We start from the raw sequence: 12,053 nt of genomic DNA on the forward strand, positions 1-12,053 counted from the left end.
GATGAATCCTACTTGATCATGGTGTATAATTTTTGTAATGTGCTGCTGGATTCGATTTGCAAGAATTTTGTTGAGGATTTTTGCATTTATATTCATTAGAGAGATTGGTCTGTAGTTTTCTTTTCTTGTAATATCTTTGTCCGGCTTTGGTATGAGGGTGATGTTGACTTCATAGAATGAAATAGGTAGCTTTCCCTTCTCTTCAGAAGAATTTGAGCAGGATTGGTACTAATTCTTTCTTGAATGTTTGGTAGAATTCACATGTGAAGCCATCTGGCCCTGGACTTTTCTTTTTGGGGAACTTCACTGAGAAATCTACGCATAGTCTTATTGGGCTTCCCTTGTATGTGATGGGAGGTTTCCACTGAGAAATCTACGCATAGTCTTATTGGGCTTCCCTTGTATGTGATGGATTGTTTTTCTCTTGCTGCCTTCAAGATTTTCTCTTTCTCTTTGACATCTGACATTCTGATACTAGTAAGTGTCTTAGAGTACATTTACTTGGAGCTGTTCTCTTTGGGATTCGCTGCACTTCTTGGATCTGTAATTTTAAGTCTTTCATAAGAGTTGGGAAATTTTCAGTGATTATTTCCTCCATTAGTTTTTCTCCTACTTTTCCCTTCTCTTCTCCTTCTGGGATACCCACAACACGTATATTCATGCACTTCATGTTGTCCTTCAATTCCCTGAGTTCCTGCTCATATTTTTCCACTCTTTTCCCTATATTTTCTTTTGCTTGTCACACCATCCCATTTTTAACACCTTGTAATAGTGGCATACATTTGTTTCAGTCCATGTAAGAGCTTTCTAATATATTAGCCATTGCATTGTTCACTCCATGTTTCTCTTAAGGTATATATATATATATATATATATCCATTTTGTATGACTGAAAAAGATTGGGGTTGTGTATATTAGCAGAAGAAAAGCTAGAGGATAAAACTGAGACTCAGGGCGGGCCACAGTAGCTCAGCAGGTAAGAGTGCTTGCCTGCCATGCCCGAGGACCCGGGTTCGATTCCCGGTGCCTGCCCATGTAAAAAAAAAAAAACTGAGACTCATAACTTAGTGAATCCTAAAGTGGATGCTGATGGTTAACTGTACAAATATAAGAAAGATTTTATATGAACTAGAACAAATCCATGCCACTATTACAAAATGTGAGTGGTGGGGTGCTATATGGGGAAAAATGCAATAAATGAAAATTAAGGACTATGTTAGCAGTAGCCTTATAATGGTTTTTCATTAAGTGTAGGAAAGGCACTATTAAAAAGTGAAATGTCAATCAATAACAAAAGGATATAAGGGAGGGGTATAAAATTTTTTTCTTTATTTTCAGAGTAAATGGGAATGTTCTCATATGGATTGTGGTGATGAATGCATAACTATTTGATTAAACCACTGATTGTATAATTTGGATGGATTTTGTGGTTTATGAATAAAACTGTTAAAAATTTAAGTACCTACCCAAAGTACATACATATCTTTGTTTTCTTATTAAGAATCTGAAGCTATATTTTATTGAAATTCAAGGGTTTCACTTATTAATACCCTAATTTTAGATTTTTAAATCAATATGGTTTACAAGTATTGTCACAAAAACACTGTGAGATACATAAGCCTAGTATAAATGAAACATAATGTATAAATGAAAAAAAATCCTTTTATTAAAAAAAGCTATTGTTCTTATGGTTACTTGCATATTTAATGTAGAAGTTTCCCATATTACATAAGAGAATGGGCCTCAAAAGTCATCTGCACACTGAACCTCCTGGGAGTTTTAACAAATTCTAGTATCTGGGTCTAATAATCAGAAATTCTCATTTAACTATTCTTGGGTGTGATCTGGATGTCTAGAGTTTGAAAATGAAAAGCCCAAGTGTAATCCAATAGGGATCAAAGTTTGAGAAGAAGTTCTCTAAGGAAGGAAGCTAAGTCTCAAATCAGGGACTTTGTACTCATAATGTGTGGTAAAGACCTTCAGCATTAGCATATCTACGAGCTTAGTAGAAAAGCAGAATCAAACATCGTATCCTAAACGTATGGAATCAGGACCTGCATTTTTACATTCTAAGAAAGTCACACATATGATGCAAAATGACCAGCAATGTTTCACAATTCATTTTTTTCCCCAGAGGTCGATGGGAGTCCTATATTTTATGAATGAATGTTCCCAAAACTCAACTTCTCTAATAATAGAAAAAAAATTTTTTTTAAATTTTTAAATGGGCAAGAAAATGAAAGGGAATTAAGACATTCTCACATAAAGGGTAATGGAGTTTCTTACCACTATGTCCCCCACTAAAAGAAATACTAAAGTAAATTCTTCTGGTAGAAAAGACTGTACAGTAGACAATAAGTGCATTGCATGTATAAAGATCTCCAGTAAAAAAAAATCATGCGAGGCTGGCGGGGCCAAGATGGCGGCTTAGTAAGGTACGTGCGTCTTAGTTCCTCCTCCAAAGCAACTACTAGGTGAACTGAAACAGTGCAGAACAGCTCCCGGGGCCATGGCAGGGAATGGACACACAGCGTACCCCAGTCTGAACTGACCAGTCTGACTGCGAGACTCGGCTGCGGTGAGATCCCCGAGCGGCACGCGATTTCCCGAGCAGCGGCACCTGTGGCGGCCGGAGCTCCTCCCTCCCTCCTTCCCAGGCCGGCTGAGAGTCTCAGAGAGGCAAGTTTTCCAAGCCGAGGCGGCCGGCGCCCCTCTTTTGCGGGCGGCTTCCTGGTCCGGCTACGAGTCTCGGATCAGAGGGCTACCCAAGCCGCGGTGGCCGTCCCCCACGGGCGGCTTCCTGGTCCGGTGGGGAATTCCACAGGCCGCGGCGGCCGGTGACCAGCCACAGGGTCCCCTCAAGCCGTGGCGGCTGACGCCCCCACCACGCGCGGCCCCCCGAACCAGCGGAGAGAATTGTATCAGAAATCCCCAGGCCGCGGATCGGTGACCGGGAGGATCCCTTCCAAACACGTGAGACAAACGTGTGCCACGAGCGCCACCTACTGGGCAGGATAAGAAAAACAGAACCCAGAGATTTCAGACAAAAATCTTACAACCTTGTTGGGTCCGACACCCAGGGAAATCTGACTAAATGCCCAGACGCCAGCAGCAGAAGATAACGGTCCACGCTCAGAAGATTGAGAATATGGCCCAGTCAAAGGAACAAACCAATAGTTCAAATGAGATACAAGAGCTGAGACAACTAATGCTGAATATACGAACAGAAATGGAAAACCTCTTCAAAAATGAAATCGATATATTGAGGGAGGACATGAAGAAGACATGGGCTGAACATAAAGAAGAAATAGAAAAACTGAAAAAACAAATCACAGAACTTATGGAAGTGAAGGATAAAGTAGAAAAGATGGAAAAAACAATGGATACCTACAATGATAGATTTATAGAGATAGAAGATAGAATTAGTGATTTGGAGGATGGAACATCTGAATTCCAAAAACAAACAGAAACTATCGGGAAAAGAATGGAAAAATTTGAACAGGGTATCAGGGAACTCAAGGACAATATCAACCGCACAAATATACGTATTATGGGTGTCCCAGAAGGAGAAGAGAAGGGAAAAGGAGGAGAAAAACTAATGGAAGAAATTTTCACTGAAAATTTCCCAACTCTTATGAAAGACCTAAAATTACAGATCCAAGAAGTGCAGCGCACCCCAAAGAGATTAGACCCAAATAGGTGTTCACCAAGACACTTACTAGTTAGAATGTCAGGTCAAAGAGAAAGAGAGGATCTTGAAAGCAACAAGAGAAAAACAATCCATCACAGACAAGGGAAACCCAATAAGACTATGTGTAGATTTCTCAGCAGAAACCATGGAAGCTAGAAGACAGTGGGATGATATATTTAAATTACTAAAAGAGAAAAACTGCCAACCAAGACTCCTATATCCAGCAAAATTGTCCTTCAAAAATGAGGGAGAAATTAAAACATTCTCAGACAAAAAGTCACTGAGAGAACTTGTGACCAAGAGACCAGCTCTGCAAGAAATACTAAAGGGAGCACTAGAGTCAGATACAAAAAGACAGAAGAGAGAGATATGGAAAAGAGTGTAGAAAGAAGGAAAATCAGATATGATATAAATAATACAAAAGGCAAAATGTTAGAGGAAAATATTATCCAAACAGTAATAACTCTAAATGTTAATGGACTGAATTCCCCAATCAAAAGACATAGACTGGCAGAATGGATTAAAAAACAGGATCCTTCTATATGCTGTCTACAGGAAACACATCTTAGACCCAAAGATAAACATAGGTTGAAAGTGAAAGGTTGGGAAAAGATATTTCATGCAAATAACAACCAGAAAAGAGCAGGAGTGGCTATACTAATATCCAACAAATTAGACTTCAAATGTAAAACAGTTAAAAGAGACAAAGAAGGACACTATATACTAATAAAAGGAACAATTAAACAAGAAGACATAACAATCATAAATATTTACGCACCGAACCAGAATGCCCCAAAATACGTGAGGAATACACTGCAAACACTGAAAAGGGAAATAGACTCATATACCATAATAGTTGGAGACTTCAATTCCCCACTCTCATCAATGGACAGAACATCTAGACAGAGGATCAATAAAGAAATAGAGAATCTGAATATTACTATAAATGAGCTAGACTTAACAGACATTTATAGGACATTATATCCCACAACAGCAGGATACACCTTTTTCTCAAGTGCTCATGGATCATTCTCAAAGATAGACCATATGCTGGGTCACAAAGCAAGTCTTAACAAATTTAAAAAGATTGAAATCATACACAACACTTTCTCGGATCATAAAGGAATGAAGTTGGAAATCAATAATAGGCAGAGTGCCAGAAAATTCACAAATACGTGGAGGCTCAACAACACACTCCTAAACAACGAGTGGGTCAAAGAAGAAATTGCTAGATAAATTAGCAAATACCTCGAGGCGAATGAAAATGAAAACACAACATATCAAAACTTATGGGACGCAGCAAAGGCAGTGCTAAGAGGGAAATTTATTGCCCTAAATGCCTGTATCAGAAAAGAAGAAAAGGCAAAAATGCAGGAATTAACTGTCCACTTGGAAGAACTGGAGAAAGAACAGCAAACTAATCCCAAAGCAAGCAAAAGGAAAGAAATAACAAAGATAAGAGCAGAAATAAATGAAATTGAAAACATGAAAACAATAGAGAAAATCAATAAGGCCAGAAGTTGGTTCTATGAGAAAATCAATAAGATTGATGGGCCCTTAGCAAGATTGACAAAAAGAAGAAGAGAGAGGATGCAAATAAATAAGATCAGAAATGGAAGAGGAGACATAACTACCGACTTCACAGAAATAAAGGAGGTAATAACAGGATACTATGAACAACTTTACGCTAATAAATACAACAATTTAGAGGAAATGGACGGGTTCCTGGAAAGACATGAACAACCAACTTTGACTCAAGAAGACATAGATGACCTCAACAAACCAATCACAAGTAAAGAAATTGAATTAGTCATTCAAAAGCTTCCTAAAAAGAAAAGTCCAGGACCAGAGGGCTTCACATCTGAATTCTATCAAACATTCCAGAAAGAATTAGTACCAACTCTCCTCAAACTCTTCAAAAAAATCGAAGCGGAGGGAAAACTACCTAATTCATTCTATGAAGCCAATATCACCCTCATACCAAAACCAGGCAAAGATATTACAAAAAAAGAAAACTACAGGCCAATCTCTCTAATGAATATAGATGCAAAAATCCTCAATAAAATTCTAGCAAATCGTATCCCACAACACATTAAAAGAATTATACATCATGACCAAGTAGGATTCATCCCAGGTATGCAAGGATGGTTCAACATAAGAAAATCAATCAATGTAATACAGCATATCAACAAATCAAAGCAGAAAAATCACACGATCATCTCAATTGATGCAGAGAAGGCATATGACAAGATTCAACATCCTTTCCTGTTGAAAACACTTCAAAGGATAGGAATACAAGGGAACTCCCTTAAAATGATAGAGTGAATATATGAAAAACCCACAGCTAATATCATCCTCAATGGGGAAAAATTGAAAACTTTCCCCCTAAGATCAGGAACAAGACAAGAATGTCCACTATCACCACTATTATTCAACATTGTGTTGGAGGTTCTAGCCAGAGCAATTAGACCAGAAAAAAGAAATACAAGGCATCAAAATTGGAAAGGAAGAAGTAAAACTATCACTGTTTGCAGATGATATGATACTATACGTCGAAAACCCGGAAAAATCCACAACAAAACTACTAGAGCTAATAAATGAGTACAGCAAAGTAGCAGGTTACAAGATCAACATTCAAAAATCTGTAGCATTTCTATACACTAGCAATGAACAAGCGGAGGGGGAAATCAAGAAACGAATCCCATTTACAACTGCAACCAAAAGAATAAAATACCTAGGAATAAATTTAACTAAAGAAACAAAAAACCTATATAAAGAAAACTACAAAAAACTGCTAAAAGAAATCACAGAAGACCTAAATAGATGGAAGGGCATACCGTGTTCATGGATTGGAAGACTAAATATAGTTAAGATGTCAATCCTACCTAAATTGATTTACAGATTCAATGCAATACCCATCAAAATCCCAACAACTTATTTTTCAGAAATAGAAAAACCAATAAGCAAATTTATCTGGAAGGGCAGGGTGCCCCGAATTGCTAAAAACATTTTGAGGAAAAAAAACGAAGCTGGAGGTCTTGCACTGCCTGACTTGAAGGCATATTATGAAGCCACAGTGGTAAAACAGCATGGTATTGGCATAAAGATAGATATATCGACCAACGGAATAGAATAGAGTGCTCAGATATAGACCCTCTCATCTATGGACATTTGATCTTTGATAAGGAGTCAAGCCAACTCACCTGGGACAGAGCAGTCTCTTCAATAAATGGTGCCTAGAGAACTGGATATCCATATGCAAAAGAATGAAAGAAGACCCATCTGTCGCACCCTACACAAAAGTTAACTCAAAATGGATCAAAGATCTAAACATTAGGTCTAAGACCATAAAACAGTTAGAGGAAAATGTAGGGAGATATCTTATGAATCTTACAATTGGAGGCAGTTTTATGGATCTTAAACCTAAAGCAAGAGCACTGAAGAAGGAAATAAATAAATGGGAACTCCTCAAAATTAAACACTTTTGTGCATCAAAGAACTTCATCAAGAAAGTAGAAAGACAGCCTACACAATGGGAAACAATATTTGGAAACGACATATCAGGTAAAGGTCTAGTATCCAGAATTTATAAAGAGATTGTTCAACTCAACAACAAAAAGACAGCCAACCCAATTACAAAATGGGAAAAAGACTTGAATAGACACCTCTCAGAGGAGGAAATACAAATGGCCAACAGGCACATGAAGAGATGCTCAATGTCCCTGGCCATTAGAGAAATGCAAATCAAAACCACAATGAGATATCATCTCACACCCACCAGAATGGCCATTATCAACAAAACAGAAAATGACAAGTGCTGGAGAGGATGCGGTGAAAGAGGCACACTTATCCACTGTTGCTGGGAATGTCAAATGGTGCAACCACTGTGGAAGGCAGTTTGGTGGTTCCTCAAAAAGCTGAATATAGAATTGCCATACGACCCAGCAATACCATTGCTAGGTATCTACTCAAAGGACTTAAGGGCAAAGACAGAAACGGACATTTGCACACCAATGTTTATAGCAGCGTTATTTACAATTGCAAAGAGATGGAAAAGGCCAAAATGTCCATCAACAGACGAGTGGCTAAACAAACTGTGGTATATACATACGATGGAATATTATGCAGCTTTAAGACAGAATAAACTTATGAAGCATGTAATAACATGGATGGACCTAGAGAACATTATGCTGAGTTAGTCTAGCGAAAAACTAAAAGACAAACACTGTATGGTTCCACTGATGTGAACCGACATTCGAGAATAAACTTGGAATATGTCATTGGTAACAGAGTCCAGCAGGAGTTAGAAACAAAGTAAGATAATGGGTAACTGGAGCTGATGGGATACAGACTGTGCAACAGGACTAGATACAAAAACTCAGAGGTGGACGGCACAATAATACCTAATTGTAAGGTAGTCATGTTAAAACACTGAATGAAGCTGCATCCGAGCTATAGGCTTTTGTTTTGTTTTGTTTTGTTCTTACTATTATTGCTTTTATTTTTTTTCTCTATATTAACATTCTATATCTTTTTCGGTTGTGTTGCTAGTTCTTCTAAACTGATGCAAATGTACTAAGAAATGATGATCATGCATCTATGTGATGATGTTAAGAATTACTGATTGCATATGTAGAATGGTATGATTTCTAAATGTTGGGTTAATTTTTTTTTCTGTTAATTAATAAAAAAAAAGTAAAAAAAAATCATGGGAAATCTAATGCCATTACTACTGTTTTAGGGATGTTATAAATATTTTTACATATGGGATCTAAACTACAAATGCATAATGGAAGTAATCTGTGACAATAATTTCATAATGGTGGGTAGATAGAGGGGTATAAGAATGTAGTATGTGCATGATATTGGAATTAAGTTGATATAAAAACAAATGAGATTGTTAAAGATATAGGATGTTAAATTTAATCCCTATTCTAACCAGAAGAAAATAGTGGGAAAATATACCTAGAAAGCAACAGAGGGGTTTCTAAGTGTTCACTATATAAATGGGTAAAGGACTTCAATAAACATTTATCCAAGGAGGATGCATAAATCCTAGTAAGGATGTGCAAATACATTAATATCATTCACTGGCCATTGGGGAGCTGCAAATCAAACCCACAGTAACATACTAACTCACACATACAGTAGAAAGGCAATTAGATAAAAATGGAAAGTACCAAGGGCTGGTGAGGTTACAGAGAACTGGGACTCTCAACACACTGCTGGTGGGAATATGAGATGATGCAGCTGCTATGTCAAGAATGCTTTGGCAGTCCCTAAGGAAATTAGGTATGGAAATACTAATTGATCCAGCATTCCAAACTCTAGATATATACCAAAAGAATTGAAAGCAAGGACACAGGCAAATATTTGTATTTCAAAGTTAAGAGTAGCATCGTTTACACTGGCCAAGGGTTAGAGCCAAATGAAAGGTCCACAGTGTATGAAAGATACACAGAATGTGTTGTATACATTCACTGGAATATTGTTTGGGCTGGAGAGGAGTGAGGTAATGATGAATGCTGTTACAAGTATGAACGTTGAAGAGAAAGAAGGACTGATATTGTATGATTTCACTTATATGAAATAGCAAGAGTGAGTAAATTCACGAGACAAATATAGCAGGGCAGAAGAGAAGGGAGAACGGAGAATTAATGCATGATGGGTGTCGAGTTTTCTTTTAAGGTGATGGCAGATTTGGGGTCACGGATTGCGGTAAGGGAAGCACAGCATTGTGAGTATGATTAATCTTACTAAATTATATATCTTGGAGTATTTGAGATGTGAAAGATCATCTTACATATACATTACTCAATTAACAAAAGACTGAGTCAGAGAAAGATACTAAAAAGACAAAGGCAATTCATGAACTCAGACTGGATTTAATAATGCTGGAATGCCCAAAAACACATTATGGGACAGCCGAACAAACTGTTCCAACCTATGATCCACCCAGATAACCAGATCAACCAATGAAATACTTTTTTCTGTATCATTACTTCTATCTGTCATCTCTCTATCTTCTCAATATCATTGCTCCCTGAACACTTAATATTTCCTTGTATATTTATTAGCAAGAATATTCACTTAGGTAACCACCTTAAATATAGTAATCAAGTTTATACATTGGTGTGATCCATTTGTTATGAAAGCAGATTTTTGTAATTGTTCTAACTATAACCCATGATCAAATTTAGGGTCTGCTGCTTGTGATGTGTATTTCCATGGATTTATTTTTATTCTAGAACTATAAATACAAGTCACTTTTTAAACCATATTTAAATATACAGTTAAGTGCTACTACATTAACAATGATGTGCTACCATCAACACAAAACAAAGCTTTACCAAATAATTTCCATCATCCTCCAAAAAAACTCTACATTTTAAGCACAGTGCTGGTTTGAAAGGATGTATGTACCCTAGAAAAGCCATGTTTTAATCAAAATCCCATTTCATAAAGGTAGAACATCCATACTCAATACTGTATGCTTGAAACTGTAATCAGACCATCTCCCTAGAGATGTGATTTAATCAAGAGTGGCTGTTAAGCTGGATTAGGTGACAATATGTTTCCACCCATTTGGGTGGGTCTTGATAAGTTTCTGGAGTTCTATAAAAGAGGAAACATTTTGGAGAATGAAGGAGATTGAGAGAGCAAAGAATGCTGCAGCACCATGAAGCAGAGAGTCCATCACCTAGTGCTTTGGAGATGAAGAAGAAAGATGCCTCCTGGGGAGCTTCATGAAATAGGAAGCCAGGAGAGAAAGCTAGCAGATGACGCTGTGCTCTCCATGTGCCCTCCCAGCTGAGGGAAAAACTGTGACTGTGTTCATCATGTGCCTTCTCTGATGAGAGAGAGACCTTGAACTTCATCGGCCTTCTTGAACCAAGGTATCTTTCCCTGGATAACTTTGACTGGACATTTCTATAGTTTTGCTTTAATTGGGACATTAGCTCAGCCTTAGAACTGTAAACTAGCAACTTATTAAATTCCTCTTTTTAAAAGCCATTCTGATTCTGGTATATTACATTCCAGCAGCTAGCAAACTAAAACAAGCATTAATTGCCTGTTTCCTACAATCAACCTATCCCTTTGTAGCCTGTATTTTAGATTCTGATTCTAATAAATTTATTTTATTTCAACCACCATATAATACATCAGTGGGATCATACAATATGTGTCCTTTCATCCTTAGCTTATTTCACTCATCATGACGTTTTCAGGGTTCATCCATGTTTTCACATGTACAATATCTTCATTCCTTTTTTATGACTAAATATTCCATCGGGCATATATGTGTGTGTGTGTGTGTGTGTGTATATATATATATATACATATATACATAAAACATGGTGTGTGTGTATATGTATACACACACCACATTTTGTTTATCCATTCATTGGTTGATAGGCATTGTGATGCATCCATCTTTTGGCAATTGGGAATAACACCATTATGAATATCAATGTACAAATATCTGTTCTGGTCCCTCTTTTCATGTTTAGGTATATATGTACAAGCAGGATTGCAGGTCTTGTGGGAATCCAGTTCTAAAATTTCTAAGAAACTGCCAAATGGTTTTCCATGGTACTTATATCATTTTACATTCTCAACAGCAATGACCACTACTCTCATTTCTCTAAATTCACTCCAACACTTGTACTTTTCCATGTTTTTAAATAAGCTTTTCTAGTGGATGTGAAGTAGTATTTAATTGTGGATTTGACTTGCATTTACCTAATGGCTAATCATGTTGAACAATTTTCATTCAGTCTGTGCCTTCTCTGTCCCTTTCGATCTAGACTGGCAGTGATTCCATTCATACAGATTGCACCAAAAACATGTCACTTTTGCATGAAGTAAACAGGGGTCCAATCTATCAGACAGGTGGACTTTCCATAGATCCTATCTGGGTAACAGCACTGCCAATTTTGATATGCACCGAGATGGCTCACTGAATCCATGTTCAATTAACCCCTCAGGTGGAACACTATTTTCTGGGGACTCACGTTCCAGAAACTCAGAATTTTCCAAACCACCAATTCTGGTTTCTTTGTGCCCAGGAATTCAGTTCTCATCATATCCCTTTCCTCTTGCACTTTACTATAAATTAAGTGAGACAGGCTGTACTTTCCACATTTGGTATGTAGATTTGCTCAGCTGAATATCCAAGCTTATCACTTTTACGTTTTGCCTTCCATCTGAGAGAACTAAATTTTGCCATGTTCTTTGCCACTCCAGCTTCCAATAACACATCCATCATTTTCTTCTAAGGTCTCACAAGAAATACCTTTATTTCCATAGTCGCCTCAAACCAATCTAGGCTTTTTCTATTAAGCACTTCATAATTCACCCA

General features: G+C 37.4%; 1 protein-coding gene across 2 annotated transcripts in view; it reads right to left on the reverse strand.

Moving 5' to 3' along the window:
* Positions 1-12,053, reverse strand: part of LOC143677338 (uncharacterized) — a 124,191-nt gene that overhangs the window by 13,920 nt on the left and 98,218 nt on the right. The gene's annotated exons all lie outside the window — the stretch shown is intronic.

Source organism: Tamandua tetradactyla, chromosome 3 (genome assembly GCF_023851605.1).
Source record: "Tamandua tetradactyla isolate mTamTet1 chromosome 3, mTamTet1.pri, whole genome shotgun sequence".
NCBI classification, from domain to species: Eukaryota; Metazoa; Chordata; class Mammalia; order Pilosa; family Myrmecophagidae; genus Tamandua; species Tamandua tetradactyla.